The following is a 21,878-nucleotide window of genomic DNA, read 5'->3' as shown; positions in this document are numbered from 1 at the left end:
TTGAACTCCTTTCCCACAGGGTTACATCAATGTCTCACATTCAACTTCTTTTCCACCAGGATCCCTAGGTCTATTTCTGCAAGCTGCTTTCCAGCCTATTCCTCTTGGTCCATTTCTCCATCTTGTCAATGCTCCTCTGAATGGCAGCATGACCCTCCATTTCATCAATCACTCCTCACAGTTTTGAATCATCTGCAAACTTGCAGAGCATGCAACCTGTCACATTGTCTAGGTCATTAATGAAGATGCTGAACAGTACTGGATCCCTGGGGTACACCACAAATGGCTGGTCTACAGCTGAACTTTGTGCTGCTGTGTTCATTTATCTAGTCCATGCTTCATCTGCTTTGACAGAGAATGTTATGGGAGACTATGTCAAAAGCTTTTCTAGTCAAGATGAAGCACATACATTGCTCTCCCCTTGACCACTGCACAGCTCATCACATTGTAAAAAGTTCTCACTTTGGTCAGGCATGATTTCCCATTCATAAATCCATGCTGACTACTCCCAATCGCCTTCTTGTGCACTAAGAATAAGAGTTAAGAAATAGTTCTGAGAATTATTTGATCCATCACCGTCCCAGGGATCGAGGGGAGGCTGACGACCTGTACTTCCCTAGGTCTTCCTTCTTGCTGTTCTTGAAGGTAGGAGCGTCATCTGCTTTCTGTTAGTCCTTAGGAACTTCCCCAGTCACCACAGCCTTACAAAGACAACTGAGAGTGGCCTCACAGTGATATCAGCCAGCTCTCTCAGCTCTCAGGGGTGCATATTATTAAGTCCCAGAGATTTAAGAATGTGTAGTTTGTTTCAGTGCTCCCTAACATGGTCTTCCTCCACTGAGGGTAAGTATTCCTAGTTCCAGATTTTCCTTCTAGTCTCAGGGGCTGACATTATTGAAGGCTGCTCCTACCTGTATATAAAGAGGCAAACAAGGCATTCAGAGGTACTTCTCCTGTTGTCATGAGATACCCCAGCTCATTCAGCAGTAGGCCCACATTTTCCCTAGTCCTTCTTTCACTGTTGATACATCTGTAGAAACTTTTCTTGCTGATTTTCATTTCCCTTGCCAGATTCAACTCCAGGTAGGATTTGGCTTTTCAGATCCCATACCTGTGTTCCTCCTGGCTGATCTGACTTGTCATGCATGCTTCCTTTCTATGTTTAAATTTAGTCTGGAACTTCTTGTTCATTCAGGTAAACGTTTGGTTGTTTTTATTTATTTCATGCATGTTGGGTTGGATCACTCTTGGTCTTGGATCTCATCCACCCCTCTTTTCTGCAGGACTATATAGCATGTCTGTTGTGACTTTAAAATGTTAGATACGTATATGAATTTTCAGAGTAAACAGTAACTGGTAGAGCTGTATACCTAGGATTCTAAAATGGGGTACCTTTTGGGAGTACCCAGCCACTTCCATTTCTACCTCTCCATTTATTTATTTGTTTGTTTGTTTGTTTGTTTCCAGCTTATGAGCTCTTCAGATTAATACATTTTTATAGATCTTTTCTTCAAGTGATCCCAGGATAATTGTACTGATTATTGATAGGCATTTGATTAACTCTTATGTCTAGCTTTCTTCATCTAATATCTGTTCAAACCTTTATTAAGACCAAGTTCTCCATTGTTTGACATATATTTAGTGGAATGGATGGAGTCACCCTCTTTTTTCATCTCCATATCTTGACAAATTATGACTTCTTACATTTGTTATGTGCAAAATGGATTATGGCATTTTCCATTTAGGCAGTTTGCTATCAACTCTTTAATGAACATATGCAGAATAGATAATCAATATCTGAACACAATGGGCTGCACAGAGATTGCTGACTCATCAATAATTGCAAGTAAGAGAGTGTGGCTCAATCAATACTCTGAATCAAAATTGTTTGTTAGTAATTTTGGAAACAAATACTAGCATAACATTCAACAAGCTTAATCCAAGAGACCATAAAGTCTCTGGTCAAGATTAATAATGATAAAAGAGCCATCAAGCTCATTGTTTAAGGTTTCCGTGAGAAAACAGAATTCTTCCACGTTCACCTCACTCCAGCTTCCTGAGCTGTTTTCCAGCTGCTGAAGTGCCCTTCTGAACTAGGAAAATATTATGCGTGGATATCCAAACTGTGACACAAGAAAGTCTATGAGCTTAGAATTGTGCCTGTCAACCCAAGATGGGCCTTCATCTTCCCTATGTTCACTTTTTGATCTGAATTCTTATTGTACAGATTCTCATGTAGCTCTTATGCAGATTAAATATATAAAAGAAAAAGGATTTCTCTGACTGTTTCCTCTTGCTCTGTTGTCAAAGGCTGGGTGCTAGCTGATTCTATCTGAATTCACAGAAGTCTCTCAGAAAGTCTTCATCTCACGAAAGGAGGAGATGTCCGAAGCCCTCAATATAACATTTACTCTCTGTCTTAGATGGATGTTAGTGGCATTAGAAGGAAATGATTATAAGTTAACTGTTAACACAAACAGGTTTCCACGATATACTGAAATGGTAAAGGTAGCTGAAGGAGTTTCTAGCTTGTTCCTGAGCTACAGTTTACCACGTTACATGTTTTAAAAGGTGTTTTCTACAGCTATGTAATGCAGCACTCTGGTTGTGGAAGGGAAACAGCTTTGCTGGTTTGATTTGTACAGTATCTATCAGCAGAACAGAAGTTATCCAGCCTCCCACAACTCTACTAGGAAGTTTGTGTTATGCCACTTGGATGGCAAATGTAATTCATATTAACTAGACACAGACACAGACACAGATTTCTAGGTTGGAAGAGACCTCAAGATCATTGAGTCCAACCTCCGACCTAACACTAAGTACTCCACTAAACCATATCGCTAAGCTCTACATCTAAACGTCTTTTAAAGACCTCCAGGGATGGTGACTCCACCACCTCCCTGGGCAGCCCATTCCAATGCCTAACAACCCTTTCGGTAAAGAAGTACTTCCTAACATCCAACCTAAAACTCCCCTGTCGCAACTTTCGCCCATTCCCCCTCGTCCTGTCACCAGGCACGTGGGAGAACAGACCAACCCCCACCTCGCTACAGCCTCCTTTAAGGTAACTGTAGAGAGTGATAAGGTCGCCCCTGAGCCTCCTCTTCTCCAGGCTGAACAAGCCCAGCTCCCTCAGCCGCTCCTCGTAAGACTTGTTCTCCAGACCCCTCACCAGCTTGGTCGCCCTTCTCTGGACTCGCTCGAGCAAAAAAAAAACTAGTCTCTGTTTTTTGTTTCAGGATGTTTACTTTATCTAAGTGAGTTACTCAAAGTCTCCTCCTTTGCATTAGGTGCATAGTTCAAACCTCAGCGTATTTCAGTGAAATCAATTGGTATTCAGCTGTACATCCTCTGCACTGTGGCAGAGACTTGCTGGCTGCCTTCCAAGGTAGGATTCAGAAGGGCTCTTAAACACCTTGAAAAGAGAACAGACACTTAGAGGAACTATTACTTAGTGAAGGGGAAAAGAGACGTGATTATCAAACTGACTTGTGGGTCTTTTACAGAACCAGAATTGAGACACTTTGTCTTGCAGGGCGTATATCCACATTCCCTTCCCCACAAGTTGTTCTCTTAATGTTTTTCCCCATTTTTTTTTTCTGTTAACTCTATCTTCTCAGTGAGGGAAGATAGATTTGCCTTGTGGCTTGTTCAGTCAATGGGGAGTAGCTCTTCAAGTGCTTTTGTAAGAGTGTAAATACATGGATGTAGCATGCAGTGTTACCTGTCATTGTGGTTGGGGATCTGTATCTTGAAGACTGAAGCAACACATTATTTTTGCTTGAAGTAAAGGTTGATTTCCACAGTTGGAATTTCAGGGAGCACACAGCCTCTCTTTGAGGAGAGATTGGAGAGAAGAGTGCTGAAAAGAAAAGAGAACTAATTCAAAAGTAAATGTTAAATAATGAGATGAGTCATGAATACATTTTTTTTTTTGTTGTTACAAACAGAGCATATCATGAAAAGATCTCTGCAAAACATGTATGTGATATAGTTAGATGAGATCCTACACTCTGAAATTGCTTGAAAAGTGTTTCCTGGAAAAAAAGGTGTAAGCTCCTGATCCTCGCACATGCTTGTGTGCAGAATTCTTCCTTCAAGCCTATCAAAAATGCAGAAGGGCATGTCAGAGTGAATTAGGAAGTTCAGTATTGCTAAAGGAAGGCTAAAATACATTTTTTTTCTTTAATTTGCCAGTAAGACCAGACCCCATTTGGAATCTTCTTGAATCTTGTTTTTTTGAACCTCTTGAACCTCTCTGAATCTTGTTTTTTGAGGCCCTGAAATGTTCTCCTGAAACCCAAGGTAATGCTCCAGTTTTTGGACCACTTTTTTTTCTTGATGGTAAACGTGAAAATTATGTGTATGTGCCAGATATAACTCCTGTCAGAAACTGGGATATGAGTTTAATTAGCAGGACTGGACAAAACACCTCATTGCAGTCATCAGCCTCAAGGCTTGTGGCAGTAAGATAACCTTGGTTTTACTGTGTGGTTCTTGTTTTGGTAGGTCAGACTGCTAGGGAATTGACTTTGTGTTCCACTTTCTCAGTATTCTTAAAATTGGTGGTCCTTCCTTCTCAGTAGACTGGAGAGACAATCAAATCCTGTTTTCAGTGGTAATGAAATAAATCTACGAGATTTATTTCATTAAGCTGACTTATTTTATTAAGCTGACTTATCTGGAGTTCCCCCCAAATTTCCCACAGTGTGAAAAAATCAGGACTGAAGCCTCAACCGTCATTTTTATTTCTCACTGTGGACTGCATCTTAAAACAGCTCCAAAATCAACCAACGGTTTCCATAGTTGCAGTACTGTTTATTTTTCATTTGATTTCCAGATTTGAAGGCTGTTTATAGGATTGGTACGTCTGTGTATTCACAGAAGCATGCACTAGGACCTTGGGATACATTGGGTCTAAGAGAAATATTTTGAGAAATTAGTAATATTTGAGTGATTTATTTACAATTTTTAAGAATAGAGAAAGGATTTCTCAAAAAGAAAATAAAAAAGATGATTAAGAGAAAATGAAAGTTAAGATTATTGGGAAATCAAGAATCTGAGAAATTTTATAAATCAGATAATTCCTGAGATGTGCAATGAAATTTTGAGAAGCTGGCAACATTGATTATAATCCTATTTTTTATCAACACTTTTTTTTTCCTTAAACCTATGAAATGCAAAGGTGTGTATTTTGTTATTGTTGGCTTTTATGTTCTTGAAGTTCTGGCATTTGTTGGTTGGCAGGAACAGCTAGCTAAGCTGTCCAGCATTTATTCCTACTTGATAAGGATGAACAGTTTCAAATTTTACTAACAGAAATCTGGATCCCTATGACTTACATTTAGGAAATAGATTTTTTTTAATTTTTTTTTATTTTTATTTTATAGCCTTATTTTCCAAACTTGTTATACTAACAATAATGAATAGTATATTCTGCAACAGCAGAAGGGATGTTGGTCAAAAGAAACATTTTTTGGGAGAAGGAGTATGAGAGCTGGAGCACGCTCTGCAGTGGGGAGAGAAGTGGAGGGAGACACTACCAGTTTAAACCAGGTAGGTCCATTTTGACATTCTTTCTTAAGACTGTGAAATCTAAACCCATCTACTATGACATTTATATCTAGAAATGGTCTGCTAAGTGCTAACAGAGGCTGGCTTGTCTGTATCTATGTGCTTAATTCAACTACTTTGTCTTAACTCAAATCCCATTAAGCATGTGTAGAAATGGCTGTGGAATGAAGGGTGGAAGTATCCATGCAACAGTATCCAGTGGTCCATATGCTTTGAGCATCTGCATTTTGACTAAAGTGAAATTTATGGGTGCACAAGAACACTCATTTAAGTGCCTAAACATAATTTCCAGGTCCTAAAAGTATTGAAAACCTTGGCCTAATTTTATTGAGTCAGGATTCCATGGTAATAAAAAAAGAAACTGCCAACACATGTTCCCCTAAATTAAACTACTGTTTTTCACTGTTTGCAGCTAGGGTCCAAGAGTCAAACAAACTCATTTCAAAGTCAGCAATCCCGTCTGCCAAGTGCTAGATCATGCTGTATCTGTCTACTTTAGAGCCAGAGCAGTTCACATGTATTATTTAGAAACATTTAGAACAGTTGAGTAGGAGGAGGGGAAGATCTTGTCTAATATATCTGATGTGTGCTTCAAGGCTGTACCATAGATGCCACTCTGCCTTACATTGAAGACAATCCAAAAAGTCCATGATCGAATGCTCTGGAATTTTATCCTCAAAGTTCACAATTTTTCTTCTGTCACAACATGGGTCAGCTGAAGATAACATAAAAAATAAAAAGGGGTTACATTTTATTTATTTATTTATTTTTGATTTTTTGGTGTTTATTTTACTAGGGAGGGTGGGATGGGGAGCTGGGAAGATCAAAGTACTTGGAAGTTTCTTTATGTTCCTCCAGTTCTGTGCTATTCACCAGTGAACATAGTGCTCATGGCTTTGATGAAGACATGGAGTCCTTGTCTTGTGGCTTTAGCTCCTGAGGTAACAACAAACCAAAGACAGCAGCGAGTGGTGTTACTCTACCAGTAGCAGGCAGCTTCTTGGTGGCCCTTAGTGCTGGGCACTCTTGTGAACAAGTGCTGTGGGCATCTCTTGGCTGTAGGATGCAGCACTACATACAGACCCACCCACAGCAACCCTGCAACTCTGGCTTAGTTTAACATAGCTATTCAGAATGGCTATGTATTTTTCAGTGGAATCAGCCTGATGCACCCTGAGTCGTGTTGCTATATCAGGCTGGTCAGCACCTAGTTCCCTTTGCCTTGTGTATTGCAGTATGATAGAGATACTTCATTTCTCAGAATTGTAATTACTGCCTGTGAGTTTTAAAGATTCCATTTTAATATGCCTTCCTATTATTAGTAACAGAAATGGGGACATTTACCAATGGTAGAGGCTTAATATTTGAGAAAAATTCCCATGCCTGAATGAAAGTCACTTTTCCAATTACAGCTGCCTGCATTTAAGCACCCTGATTTAGTTCTTTAAGTGACCACAATAGATAGGGGCAATATTCCTTTGCTCTTGTGCCTAGGAGAAGGTGCTCAGCTTCCCAAGAGTGGTTTCTAAAGGACACTTGAACATCTCATGTAGTGTGTAGCAGTGCCCAGGCTGGGAACAACACAATGGTTCCTGCTTTTGGGTCAAGCTCAAAGCATTCCTATAAAGTGGCAAACTGTAAAGTCAAGGAGAGAAAACCTTTTGTGTGCAGGGACATGGCTAACATGGAGAAGGAGTATGAGTGGGATACTGCTTTCATCTCCTTGGGAATCCTGTAACACCAAAACAATCTCATTGTCTATGACCAAAATAATCTGCCAGCTGTACTAACCCACCAAAACAAACAAACAAACAACAAAACAACAACAACAACAACAAACTGTTTTAAGAGGGAGGGATGGAGATATCAGAAGGTGCCTGCTGTATCCACACCTGACATAAATGTTATGTTTCAGCTATGCTTAAATGTTATGTAAGCGGTGCTTATGTATGCATGATGTACCCAGGTGTGTTTACAAGCCCCACCCTCTGCCCTGTACATGGTCTCATGGTTTCACAGTTAGCTTCTTAGCTGGTCACTGCCCTGACCTTTTTTTTTTTTTTTGGCCATTTTGAGACATTGATCTAAGGTGACAACAAAGAGCTGATGTTACAATTAGGTGATTTTGAGAGTTGCAGTTTTGCTTTCCCTTTGCCATAGGTGGATGGTCACAAGCTAAAGGCTTCAGTCAGTTTCCAGATGTATTTTAGAAATGGGAAAAACAGGGCTTTGAAACTTTGGTGAAACTTGATGGGAACTATTGGAAGATGAAAAAAACCCTAAGTATACTTTTCCTCAATGGTCCAGTTCATTTTTGACAGTCTGTAAAAGAATAAAACGGACATCTTTAATATGCGGTAAGTATATATAATCATAGAAGAATAGAATGGGTTGGAAGAGAACTTAAAGATCTTCTAATTCCAACCCCCTGACATGGGCAGGGACACCTTCAACTAGACCATGTTGCTCAAAGCCCCAGCCTGGCCTTGAACACCTCCAGGGATGGGGCACTCACAGCTTCTCTGGGCAACCTGTCCTAGTGCCTCACCACCCTCTGAGTTAAGAATTTCCTCCTCATATCTAATCTAAATCTCCCCTCTTTTAGTTTAAAGCCATTCCACCTTGCCCTATCACTGTACCCCCTGACAAAGAGTCCCTCCCCAACTTTCCTGTAGCCCCCTTTAGGTACTGGCAGGCCACTGTAAGATCTCCCCAGAGCCTTCTCTTCTCCAGGCTGAACAACCCCAGCTCTCTCAGCATGTCTTCACAGGAGAAGTGCTCCAGCCCTCTAATCATCCTTGCGGCCCTCCACTGGACCCACTCTAATACTTCCACATTCTTCTTGTGCTGGGAGTCCCAGAGCTGAATGCAGGGCTCCAGGTGGGGTCTCATGAGAGCAGAGCAGAGGGGAAGAATCGTCTCCCTCACCCTGATTGCCATGCTGCTTTTGGTGCAGCCCAGGAATGCAGTTGGCTTTCTGGACAGATATATATAGAGACAGATAAACACTGGTACCTTGCAATCTGCAAACCTAGACAGTTGTTGATGCTCTAAATGCAAGGACTTCTTTCAGGCAGACTTGATACAAGAAAACCACTCTTTTGGCGCTAATTAAAATATGTCAGATCATCAAAATACTTCCAGGGAGTAGTGTGAGAAACTAAATTCACTGATTTTGTAAATATTAAAGCAGTGACTATTTAACGATGCACAGATTTTATTACAGAGAGGATGACTTCTTTATGATAGCAGTATAAACGCAATTATACATAGCAGGAGTTGAACTGGACTGTGCTCAGTCCTCCATTCTCAGTGCGCGGCTGTGCAGAGCAGGTTGTCAAACACCCACTAGTCTGTGACAGTCTGCTTTTGTTCTGCAGTCAGTTAAGTGTCTGTGAATAATGGTATGCCTCCCATGATAGAGCAAGGTTTAATTGACCACAGCTAAAAAATTGGAAGGGCAGATTTTAAGCAGGCGTGGTGTGAGAAAAGAGAGTGCATGTTTGTGCAGGCAATAGAAATTCTGTAACACTATGAGGCCAATCTCTTACTTGCAAATAATGGTTGTTTGTCAGTAATCAAAAGCTAAAACAAGAATAAATCATATCCTAACTTCTGTATATTTCATAGAAGTCTTATTTGTTTGAAACATACTCAATGCCAAGTAAGCATCTTCCTTAATGAGGTTTTTCTGCACAACACATGTTCAAGCCAAATGGAATATGAGGAACATCTCAGAAACAGAAATTTGTTGGGAACAATTTTAAAGGGAAAGTAAAAGATGACATACTTATCCTTGCATTTCTTCTTATTATTGTGTTGTTGCGTTTTTGTTTGTATGTTTTGTGGTTTTTTTTCTTCAGTCATACTTTCTTTATTCTAGCTCAATTGTTGTTACACCAAGAGAAAATGTCACATATGTAGTTTTTTTTTCTGACTGGATAGTCTCTATGCATAGCCCAGCTGAAATGAAGAAAATGAAATGAAATATTGAAAGAAGGCAGGGAGAGGAGAAGGATTCAAGGGGAAAGACAATTTATTTAGGCAAACTTGGCTCACCATTAATAGTTTGTCACTGGTGTCTGGAGTTCACATCCTGGCTTTGTAGCAGTCTGTATGCAACCTTAGCTCATCACCTGAGGCCAGGTCCAGCAGCTCTTTGGATCCCAGCCAGAACAATTAATTTGGTATACTAATGAGACAGTATGCATAGAATTACATTACCAAATGTCAAAAGAAAGTGAGACAGAATGAGAGTTAGATAACAAACATATATTCATTCTAGAAACAAGCACCTCCATTTGATCTCAGTGGTTCCTCTTTATGGATAGACAAGGTTTGGTCTTTTCTTTCTGTAGACTAGATGATCTGGCAAGCTCTGGCTCCAGAAAGGAAGATGGAGAGGGTTGGTTTGTGCTGGAGTCCATCCTTCTTTTTATACCACATCTTCTCCTGCTCTTATAGTGTGGTGTGTATGTGACAGCAGTTCACAGTACCTCAGCCTTGATCTAAACTAGATTCAACAAGCTCCATGAGGTACATAAGATACTATTATACAACTATTATACAACTCTATGCATGTAGGAGTTGCCTTGGCTCATTAGAGAGCCATAGAGCACCTTGTCAAAGGATCACTGTTGGTCCTGTGGTCCACCTTCCCCAGTCAAAGCAAGGCCAAATTCTGGTTTACATTTTGTTGCTCAGTAAAAGTCCAATTATAGAATTCAAAGATATACAGCAAGAATCACATGAATAAGTCAGTGAATGAACCAGTCTATTATGTTACACAGAGGACAGAGATAAGAACTTCAGAGACGTGACTATCACTGGCTCTGTAATTGACATTGGGAAGGTTTCATCTTTTCATATCTCATTTATGAGGATAATGATGTTTGTTTCCTTAGTCAAGGACCCTATGATGTACAAACTAAGGGAGCTATATGTTAACCACGGTTGCTATCTTGATTTTCTCAGACTATAGCACAGCTTCAGCCCCTACTGCAAATTGTTTGCCCTTGGTGGAAGCAAACAACAGATAAATGGATCAGGAGTCCCGTTTTCTGGACTCATAGAAAATAAGGCAGGAAAGCACCTTGACAGTGGCTTTTATCTGCCCTTCGTCACAAAAAAAAATATTACCCAGACCATTTTCATAGAATCACAGAATGGCTTGGGTTGGAAGGGACCTTAAAGATCACCTAATTCCAACCCCCCTGCCATGGGCAGGGCCACCTTCCACTAGACCAGATTGAATGAATTTTGTCTAATCTCTCTTTCAGAAACCTTCAGTTCCACAAGTTTCTTAGTCCATCTTTTTCTAATGTTTTGCTGTTTTTCATTGTTAGAAAGCTTCTCCTGTTATGTGACCAAAATTTGCCGTGTTGCAGGTTTTAGATCTTGACCATTTTCCCAGTTGTGGTGGACTTGAACAGTTTGTTTTCTTTCTCTTTGCAAATGACATTTATTTGTTTGAAAACTGCCACAGTGGGACTCTTCTGCCTTTTCTTCTTTGGATCAAACAGCCTCAGTCTTTTCCACTTATCCTCTTGAATCGTTTTACAGTCCTCTGATCATTATTTTCATTGCTTTCTTCTGGACTTTGAGTGGTTCATATTCTCTCTCAGTTGTGTTACTTAAAACTGCACATACAACTCCTGCTGAGAGCTTAACTAAGCTACGGAGAGTAGAAAGGTTACTTCACGTGCCTTGCAGGAAATATATATATATATGTGTTGACTGTTCTTTCATATTCCTGCATTCTTTAAGAACTATTTCCTAAGCAGATTTTTCCCATTCAGTGTTTGTAAACTTGATTATCTCTATTAAAGTGCAATATTTATCTGAATTTTGTTACTATTCTTCAGGTCATTTTTTTTTTTCTGTTTGTCAAGGTCACACTGAATTTCAGTCCCCGTTCCTTCCACTTTTATCATCTGAAAATTCAGTCTCCACACATATTGATGACAAGGCTGATAGGACAAAAATAAGGTTAGTAGTGGGTTCTGAACAAATTTCTAGAGGAACTGTACTTGATAATTCTTTCAAATTTAACTACTGGTGTACCTTTCTAGTTATTACCTTCTGACAGGTTCACAATCAGTTTTCTGTCTGTCAAGAATTTCACCCAGATCATTTTGCCTTCGCTTTCATTTGAGAATATTGTAGAAGACACTGTAAAAAGCCTTGTTACTGCTGCTCTGATGTCTACAGGGTCTCCTGTTCCAGGGTAGATTCATTTTTTTCTTGATGAGTTGTGATGTTGTATTTCCCACCCAAGCTTAAGCAGATAGCCATCAATGGCGGTGGTGATGGATATGTCCAGTTATGGTGTCTGTATCCTGGACTTGGAGGAGACAGCAGACAAATAGCCAAGGGTTAGTTTGAGCAATGCACCCCCCCATCACCCTCCACTACTGGCAAAATTTGGAAGAAAACCTGACTCAAGCTAAATTTGGAAGAAAACTAACATCTATATGCAAATGTGACCATGACTCAATCATCTTGCCTCATAAACAGTGAGCAGCCCCAAAACCCTTTGAGCTCTCCTGACACGACAGCGGGCTGCATGCCAGGACCTCTCCTTGGGCAGGTACAACTCCCAAGGTTACTTCTGCAGATTGAGAAGGCGCTTGTTGCAACAGATAGTGGGTAAGTGGATTGGGAGAGTAAGAGCATACTAACGCACTGTAATAGCGTTTTGTGATCTCACTTTATAAACTTAGCTAAGTAACATACAGGATTTGTGTAATGCACATAATCCTTAGACATAAACTGTTGACCAAGTTTGGATCTAGGAGTGGATTCAGACACACTAGGCTCCTTACCACTTTGGCTAAAGAAATTTAGAAAGCAAAAGGGTTAAAACCTCATGACTCAATGGAAGGGTTTTCTTGATGCAATGTCACATAACCAAGAGTCTTATGTAGTCTTTACGTAGTATGTAATGTCTTTAATTTAGAATCTTTGAGTGGTAAATAGTGTTTCTTATATAGCGTGTAATTAAATATATCTCCCAATTATAATCAGATGTACCTTGACGTTATCAAATCTTTGTTAAGTGGCATAAGCTTTGTTATCAATTAATCATATCACTGCTTCTGTCTCCCAACTGAAGTACATATTGATATTTTTATTACCATTCATCATTCCTTCTTCCACCTGCTACAAGTATATATGCATTTTTTATATACATTTTTTAATTACAGACTGAAGCTCCCAGGGTAATATCTTCTCTATCTCCCTGCAGGAGAAAAAAAAAAAGAAAAAAAAAGAAAAAAAAAGAAGAAAAAAAAAGGTGTTTCTTCTTCTATTACAAGCTAATTTAATTGTAAAGCCATCTTCATTGTCGCTGTAATATGCTTTTCTTGTGTTAAATCTCCTCAGAGCATAGCCTGGACATTTCTTCATTATCTTAATACCTATGAACACTATGAACTGATTTATACCATGGTATTTGTTGTGGTAGCCTATATGTAATAAAAGTCCATTTTGTCTTTTTATTGAAGAGAAATAAACAAGCAGATATCCAGGTGGAATCTGGTTAGCAGCCTTTTATTTTCTTTGCATTGTGAGATGAAAGAGTAAGTCAGATTCAGCCCTGTTTTAAATTCCCTTGTTTTCTACACATTATTTTTTCTAGGTCTGCTTACTTTTAATAAAACAGAAAATTGTATCATTGTATCCAGGGAACAAAAATGTTTACCAAAGTATGTACTGTAGGTGAAACACATAATGAGTTTGGACCTACTGCAGCTGGAAATATTTTTTTGGACCGAAGATTAGGTTTCTCTTCAGTCTTTCAATTAGAAAAATAATGTGGTCAAACTATGGCTTTTTTGAAGTTTCCCTAGAGATTTCATGCTCTTCCATTTCATTTAGTTAGAGTTCAAGAAAATAATCTTATTCTTTACCTTCTTTACCTAATATATCAAATCCCTTTTAGCAACTGAAATACCACAGAATACACATGTAGCTTGGAACAAATTTATATACAGACTAAGATGGTTTTTAAGTTACAACAGCTTACTGCTTCAGCACAAGTAGACATTGGTAAATCTTATCATATGTAGATACACTGTGTGCTTGTACCATCAAACTTGCAAGTTTTTTCTCCTCTGATATAAGTACATTCAGACAGACCATTCACTTTTGGGAAGAACTTGACCTAACAGCTTATTTTTCAAGGACTTGGTGATCTTCATCTAATCAGTCTTGAAATTTTATTTATTTATTTATTTATTTTCGAGGTACCTGAGAGCATGTCTGAGTCATCACAGAAGAGCTGATGCACTTTCAAAATGTTTGTCTATATGATTATGAAGCTAAAGTTGTTCTCCAATCTCTCTTAAATCATTTCAGTGATCTTTGGGTCAGGTGTTATCTTAGGGAATTCTGGCAAATTTGCTTAACATTTATTATACTCTGAGAAAATAATAACCATTTCTTTTAAACCCAGGTGGGCTGTTCTTGTCGTTTACTATGACAGTGGTTGTAGCACAGGACACAGAAGAGACATGAAGGCAATTTTTGATTTGTACGACAGTTTTGAAGACAGTTGATTACAATACTACAATTCTGAGTTAGAAAAAAATGAAGAAACTGTAATGTTTCTATAGGAAATGATTATGGGGTCAATGTATACTCAGTAGATATTCGCAAATAATGTCTTTTTGGTTTGCCTGGTGACCCCCCCTCAAAAAAAAAAAAAAAAAAAAGGAAATTGTTTCATTTCCAGTTCATTTAATCCTTTTTTTTCTTATGTTAAAATGAAAACACTGTTTTTAAAATGTAAAAATAACATTATATTTAAAACAATGTTGGTAAGAAATATATTGACTCTTCAAAGAACCATTTCTACTTTTGTTTTCAAATCTTATTGAATCTGATCTATATTCCAGAATGATTTCTGTTGCCAAGAAACTGTTGTGGTTTTTTTTTCCTAAATCCATTGTGAAATATTTCTCAGTTCTGTTCTCACTTTTCCCTGATCTTCTATTATTAAAAGTATTTTGTTTCTTGCAGTTCCATAATATCCTAATTTCTTCAGTCCTCTCCAGCCTGTAATCTGCATTAAATCTCCAATGAAGAATCTGTGAATTTACACTCCTTTGTTTTCCAAAGACACTATGTGCAAATGATTATGCTTCCTTGAAGGAATGTTGTAAAAATCTTCCAGAAGCTCAGGAAGCGTATTTACAAGAACACTTGGACTAAAAACATTTCCCTTGCAATCCTCAAATTTAATTTCCTATTGCATTGCCTGCTTAGATAATTTTCAACTATCACCCCATGAAAGAGAAAAATATGAAACAATTTTTAATGATAAAACTTATAAAAGTGCAAATCATTTTTCCTACAGTTCTTAAACTATGCTGCTTATTTATGCAATCCACTAATATTAAACAGGATATTTGTAGGCTTAATAATGGCAGGTTATCTAACAGTTGGTAATAAACAGATTTAACTTAAATAGTATCAAACCTTAAAAAGAAATGATACATTTCCCTTTTTTTTTATTTTTTTTTCCTCTACATTTTCTAACCTCTGTCATGTGAAAAATGAATATGAAGATTTCATCCTAAGGCAATTTTATATCCTTTTGGATTTAATAACTGAAACTTCCCAATAAACAAGAAGTACAGATAAAGATCAGTAGCAAAGAAAAGGATTTGATTTGGAAATTAAAAGAGAAAAAAATAAAGAGAAAAAATAAACATTGAAAAAAATCATGAGAAAGCTCTAAATGTTGTTAATATTTTCTACTCTAAATTTTGAAATCATCTGTATCTGGATTGCAGAATTACTCAGAACTGAACTTCTGAGTTTCCTTGACCTGTGTTTAATTCTAATTTTCAAGAAACTGGTGTTCAGCAACTTGTTCCATCATTTGAAAAAGTAATTCAGATAAAAGTAATTAAGGACAAACAATATACTTGCATATAATAGAAGTTGAATAGCTGAAACTGGAAAAAACCCCTGAAGACAGTCAGTCCAACCCCTTTGCTTAAAACAGAGTCCTCTAAAGCAGGTTGCTCAAGGCCATATCTAGTTATGCATATCTCTGAGGATGGAAACTCCACAACACCTCTGAGCAACTGTAATTGACTCTTGATCATTTAAGACTTTGCTTTGCATCTTCCTCCCTTCAGAAGTAACCAAAATTGTTTGTACAGCATTATTTTAAAGTTAGAAATTGTGTCCTGTGGTCAAACCAATGATGTTCTAGTTCTAAGTTCTAAGAAATGATCCTAGAAGTAGCCGACAGGTAGTTTTCATGCCAGAAGTTAATGGAGAGCTCTTTACCAATAGATTTTGAATTTTCAACTCACATTTTCATAGAATTATAAAATGCTTTGGGTTGGAAGAGACCTTAAATTTCATCTAGTTCCAATCCCTCTGCCACGGACAAGGACACCTCCCACTACACTAGGTTGCTCAAAGCCCCATCCAGCCTGGCCTTCAACAATTTGAGGGATAGGACATCCACAGCTTCTCTGGGCAACCTGTTCCACTGTTTCACCACCCTGTGAGTAAAGAATTTCTTCCTTATTGTTGTGGTTTAGCCCGGCTGGCAGCTAAACACCACACAGCTGTTCGCTCACCCTCCCCCCTCCCTCTCTGGGATGAGGGAGGGAAACGGGAAAGTGAAGCCTGTGAGTTGAGATAAAGACAGTTTATTAAGACAGGAAAATAATAATAACAATAATAATAATAATAATAATAGTATTAATAATAATAATGTGTACGAAATAAGTGATGCACAACGCAATTGCTCACCACGCGTTGACCGATGCCCAGCCTATCCCCGAGCAGCCGGCCCCCCACCCCGGCTAGCCACCCCTATATATATTGTTCAGCATGACGTCAGATGGTATGGAATACCCCTTTGGCCAGTTTGGGTCAGCTGTCCTGGGTCTGTCCCCTCCCAGCTCCTGCTGCATCCCTAGCCTGCTCGCTAGCAGGGCAGAGCAATAAGCTGAAAAGTCCTTGGCTTGGTGTAAGCACTGCTCTACAACAATTAAAACATCAGCATGTTATCAGCGCTCTTCTCATCCTAATCCAAAACATAGCACCCTACCAGCTACTAGGAGGAAAATTAACTCTGTCCTAACTGAAACCAGGACACTTATCTCTAATCTAAATCTCCCCTCTAATCTCCCCTCTTGCAGTTTAAAGCCATTATGCCTTGCTTCATTACTGCAGTCCCTGATAAAGAGTCCCTCTCCTGCTTTCTTGTAGACCCCCTTTACATACTGGAAGGGCTCTCTTTATATTTTATGTTTATAGCCTAGATTAAAAAACTTTCATCATTTAGACAATTTAAAATTTATTTATTTATTTATTTTTCTACTGTGCCCTAACTGCTATAGGTTGTTCAGGCAGCTTTGCTCACGGAGTGAATATTCTTGATGGTACCTGAGATTTATTTTCATTTTCCATGTAAAGCTCCTTCTGAGCACTTATATGGAAGTACAAGTCCTCAATCACGGAGAACATAAGCAATCTCTTACATCTCACACTTTTTGAGGGATATACTTGAATCAGTTGATGCTAGTGGTGTAACTTAAATGTGTGCTCATTTGCCTGAGTAACAGGTATCTTCATCAATCACAGCCTCTGAATGAAAAATTTACATAAATACTTTTTTTATGTTTGATATGAAATTTTCCTGTCTTTATCTGATAAATTCATCAGTACAAGTTGCTCTGATTTAAACATATTAAAATAATTTTAATATTTAATTTGTATCATGCCTACTTTTGAAGACCTTTTACTACACAAAATGAAGTATAAACTCACACAACGTGTTGTTCTTCAATAGAATTTGCAATGCCACAGAAGTAGACTACAGATGATTCATGAATGCAAGAGTCTCATTTTGGAAACATTCAATATCTGCAAATTTTGTGAGTTGAATATTTCTTGAAGAAAATAACCTGTTTAAATAGGTAAACACATTTTGCATGCTTGGATGAGATCATGCTAATTATCCACTGCAAGCTGGTAGACGAATAATCCTGCTAGTATCAGGAATGACAGAAGTTACAGACAGAGCAAACATAAATTTATCTCTCTACTGCTGCCTTGTAACATTGCCACAGTGGCAGGATGATGGAGGCATATATTGTCCCACAGGCTGCGCATATTTCAACCATTAGCAATTTGAGAACAGTTTGAGGCAAGTCAGCTGTCTGTAAGCCATAAATCTTCATCTTGGAAACAGCAGTGCTTGAGGAGAGTTGATAAGGTAAAAGGCCAAGCTGGGCAGGAGAAGTTCTCCAGCCAGCTGAGCAGTGAAGTACTTAGAAGAGCCTTTCAGTTGGAAGAGAGTTATTTGCACAAGAGATGCTCAGAATGATATGTGAGATTTTCTGGGAGGATAAGTCTGCTAGACTTTTTTTTCCTGTTCAGGCAGCAGGAAATACAGATTGTAAGAGGGGTGGGGAAATTAATTTGGAAAATTTGCTCTCTTTCTTGCTAGGACAACCAGGGGGGATGTATATTCCCATAGCCTGAAGTCTCTTGAAACCTATATTGGCTCTATTTTCCCAATAAAAAAAAAAGCTTTAAAGGAATTAATGTAGACTTTTCTTATTGTAATGAGGCTTTGCTCTGATGTGAAACCAGACTTCTGAATACAAAGTGGGTCTCAAAATGCCGGCTGGGATATCACTGGCCGTCTGTGCCAGATCTAACAGTAATCCTGTAGCAAGCAAAACCAGTTAATTGAAAAGCGCTCTGTTCAGGGTGCAGCACAAGCTGGAATGTGCAGACATGAAGACCCTGCAGTTTCAGAAGGTTCTCAGTTAAATATGTTCATGGGCTTTGGCATTGAGCAAGTAAGAATAGGACAGATCTCCACTGATGAATCAGGAGATAGCTCAGCAAGGTGTAGTAGACAGGGAGGTTTACTCCACCCCTATTTTTGCAGGAACAAACCTTATGTTTGCATAGTACAGGGCTATGTGTTGTCATGCCGCATTCCTGCTAGAGGGCTTTGCTGTGATCGTTTCTTCAAATGCCTGAATTCAGACCTGAGCACAATCCCATGATCAAAGAATCAGAGAATTGTTGAAGTTGGAAAATAACTTTGTAGGTCATCTGGTTCAACCCTCTTGGTCAAGCAGGGACACCTAGGGCAGGATGCCCAGGGTCATGTACAGATAGTTCTCCAAGGAGGATAGATCTCCAAGGAGGGAGACTCTACCTCTTGGGGGCAAACTTTTCCAGTGTTCAGTTACTCACACAGTAATGTGTTTTTTGATGTTTAGATGGAACCTCTTGCCCTGTTACTGGGCGCCGCTTAAAAGAGGCTGGCTCCATTTTCATTGCATTCTCCCTATAGGTATTTGTATACATTGATATGTCTCCCAGTGTAGGGAATACCACGGTGTTTTTCTTAACTGTGTCTCAGCAGCAGAGTTCACATCTCTAGTGAGACATTTTGTTAAATTTAGCTATCTGTGTATAATTTAGGCCCATGTATGATTATTTTGTTGTCTACTCTAGGAAGACAGAATAAGTATCAGAAACCATTGCAACATCTTTGCCTTTGTCTCTACTGCAAATCAGGTACATGCCAACAGAAATTGGAGCCTTTTTCCTATATCCTTTCCATATGCCAGCTTTTCCATATTTGGAGCATCAATGGACTCCAGTGAGATGGCTTGGAATGGAGATCAAAAGTTAGATCTGACTTAATGTCTTAGTTAACTCTGCAGGATGGCATACCATTTGTGTAGTTTCAGATCATTTTCATAAAAAAATTATCATCATCTTGATACTAGAATCTGGCTTGTTGTGTCTCAAGCACTCAGCTCCTGTAAGTAGATTGCTTTGTATTACTGTTGAATCCTACAAAGTCTCTAAAGACTCCAAGCCTGAAATTGCAAGAGCAACTATCGCTTACTGAAAGAATAAAATTGGTATTCTAAGCTAAATTTTCATGTGGGTTTCTAATATGAGACAACAAAATGTTTAGCATTCTTCCGATGACTTTTAATTAAGATGAAAAAAACCAACATATAAACGAAAACATCACAGTTGACTGCATAAAATAAATTGTGAAATGCTCTCCTTTAATGCTTCTCAAGCCTGAGCATTACTAGAAACTTTTCCTAGAAACTAGTCCTGGTACTTGCTCAAAGAGCCCCCGGAAATTGTCAATAAATAGAATTCCTGTTTGTGCAGCCTCCACATTGTGGTATTTCTTCCCCCTTTCCCGTTTCTCCTTTCCCCTTTCTCCTTTCCCCTTTCCTTTTCCCTTCCCCTTCCCCTTTCCTTTTCCCTTCCCCTTCCCCTTTCCTTTTCCCTTCCCCTTTCTCCTTTCCCCTTCCCCTTCCCCTTCCCCTTCCCCTTCCCCTTCCCCTTCCCCTTCCCCTTCCCCTTCCCCTTCCCCTTCCCCTTCCCCTTCCCCTTCCCCTTCCCCTTCCCCTTCCCCTTCCCCTTCCCCTTCCCCTTCCCCTTCCCCTTCCCCTTCCCCCTCCCTCTTTCCAAGATCATCTGGTTCAACCAACCACCTACCACCAATATCACCCACTAAACCATGCTCCAAAATAGGATCATAGAATCACAAAGGTTGGAAAAGACCTCCAAGATCAAGACCTCCGGATCCGAACTGGCCATCCTGGTCACTTTCTTTACTAAAAGAGGACACTTATAGGGCATAATTCATCTAACTTCCCTAGAGATTTTTTTCCAGGATGAGTTGAATCTTGGTCTGAGAGTGCCTTGCTCATTATGGACTATAGAGAGACCAGGTTGAATGCAAATATCTACTTTCTATTTCTTTAAGGATCTTGAACCCAAATGTTCAAAAGTGAAATATGTCCCTTACATTGGACGTGATGCTGCCTATGGTACCTGAAGCAATAGTCACTTGTGTAGGAGGCCTTCTTTTAACCTGTCCTGGGATTTTCTCTGTCTTTTGGGATCTAGGAAAACTCTGTCCCACTAGATTTGTGCTGAATGTGATCTGCTACTAAAAATTACTTTTATCAGCAGTTAGATAACAAGAAAAAAACTATTTTTATGGTTCTTCATAATCTGAAATGTGTCACAGGTTTTCTCATCTAATAGAAAAAGCAAAAGTATTCTTTAAGCCCGAACTGCCTGAAGCAAGAATACAAGGACTTTCCCATCTGCTGAACTTGGTGAAGGTTGATTCAATCATCATCTTCTGCAATTATCACTTGACAACAGCAGCTTAATACTTTCAGTGGATGCTATTAATGCATCCTTAATAAGATGAATACTCTCGCTAATGAATCCCAGAAGTCTCAGACATCAGAGGATCAAGGGTTTGTGTGTGCATGTGTGTGAAAGCAAAAGCAAAGCACCAGGGGTTATTATAGAGCTATTATAAGCCCTCTGAAAGCTGTAAATCAAAGACAGATAAAACAGCTTCTAGTTGTTAGTTTTTACTTCCTGCTTTTGCATGTTTGGATGTTCTTCTTCTGGTAGGTACTTAGTATTTGGACTGACTTATATAATTTTCAATTTCTTCTTAAACATACTGTACTGGGTCGGGCTGGGATGTTAACTTTCCCTGCAGCAGCCCATACACTGCTGTGCTCTGCACTTGTAGCTAAAACAGCAATGGTATCACACCAGTGTTGTGTCTGCTGCTGAGCAGTGCTGGCACAGCATGAGGACTCTCTCTAACCCCCCTAGGGGTGGGCAAAAATGTGAGAAAAGAAACATCACCAGGGCAGCTGACCTAAACCAACCAAAGGGATATTCCATACCATATGATGTCACACTCAGCAATAAAAGGTGGAAAAAGGAGGAAAAGGGGAGGGGTGGGCTCTCGTTGTGAAAACGTCTGTCCTCCTCCCGAACACCGGCTACGTGCTTTGAGGCCCTGCTTCAAGGACGTGGTCAAGCATCGCTCATTTGTGGGAAGTAGAGAGTAATTTCTTTCCTCTGCACTTCCACATAGCCTTTACTTGTTTTGTTTAGTTTTCCCTTTCCCCCTCCCTTTTCCCCTTTCCTTTTTTTCCCCCTTTAGTTAAATTGTTAATTGTTTAGTTAAATTGTTTATTTAAATTGTTTAATTAATAATAATATTTCCTTAATAATTATTTTTTTTCTTCCCTTTAATTAAATCATCCTTATGTCAACCCGTGAGTTGTTCTTTCCTTTACTTCTTTCCCTCCTCATCTAAGGAGGGGGAGTGAGAGAGCGGTTGTGCTGTTCAGCTGCCTAGCACGGTAAAACCACCACAGTCCTTTTTGGTGCCCAATGTGGGGCTCGAAGGGTTGAGATAACAGTAAGATTGATTAAAACGCTTACAACTAACACAC

This window comes from Cygnus atratus, chromosome 1 (assembly GCF_013377495.2).
Source record: "Cygnus atratus isolate AKBS03 ecotype Queensland, Australia chromosome 1, CAtr_DNAZoo_HiC_assembly, whole genome shotgun sequence".
Taxonomy (NCBI): Eukaryota; Metazoa; Chordata; class Aves; order Anseriformes; family Anatidae; genus Cygnus; species Cygnus atratus.
This window is presented reverse-complemented; position numbering follows the sequence as displayed.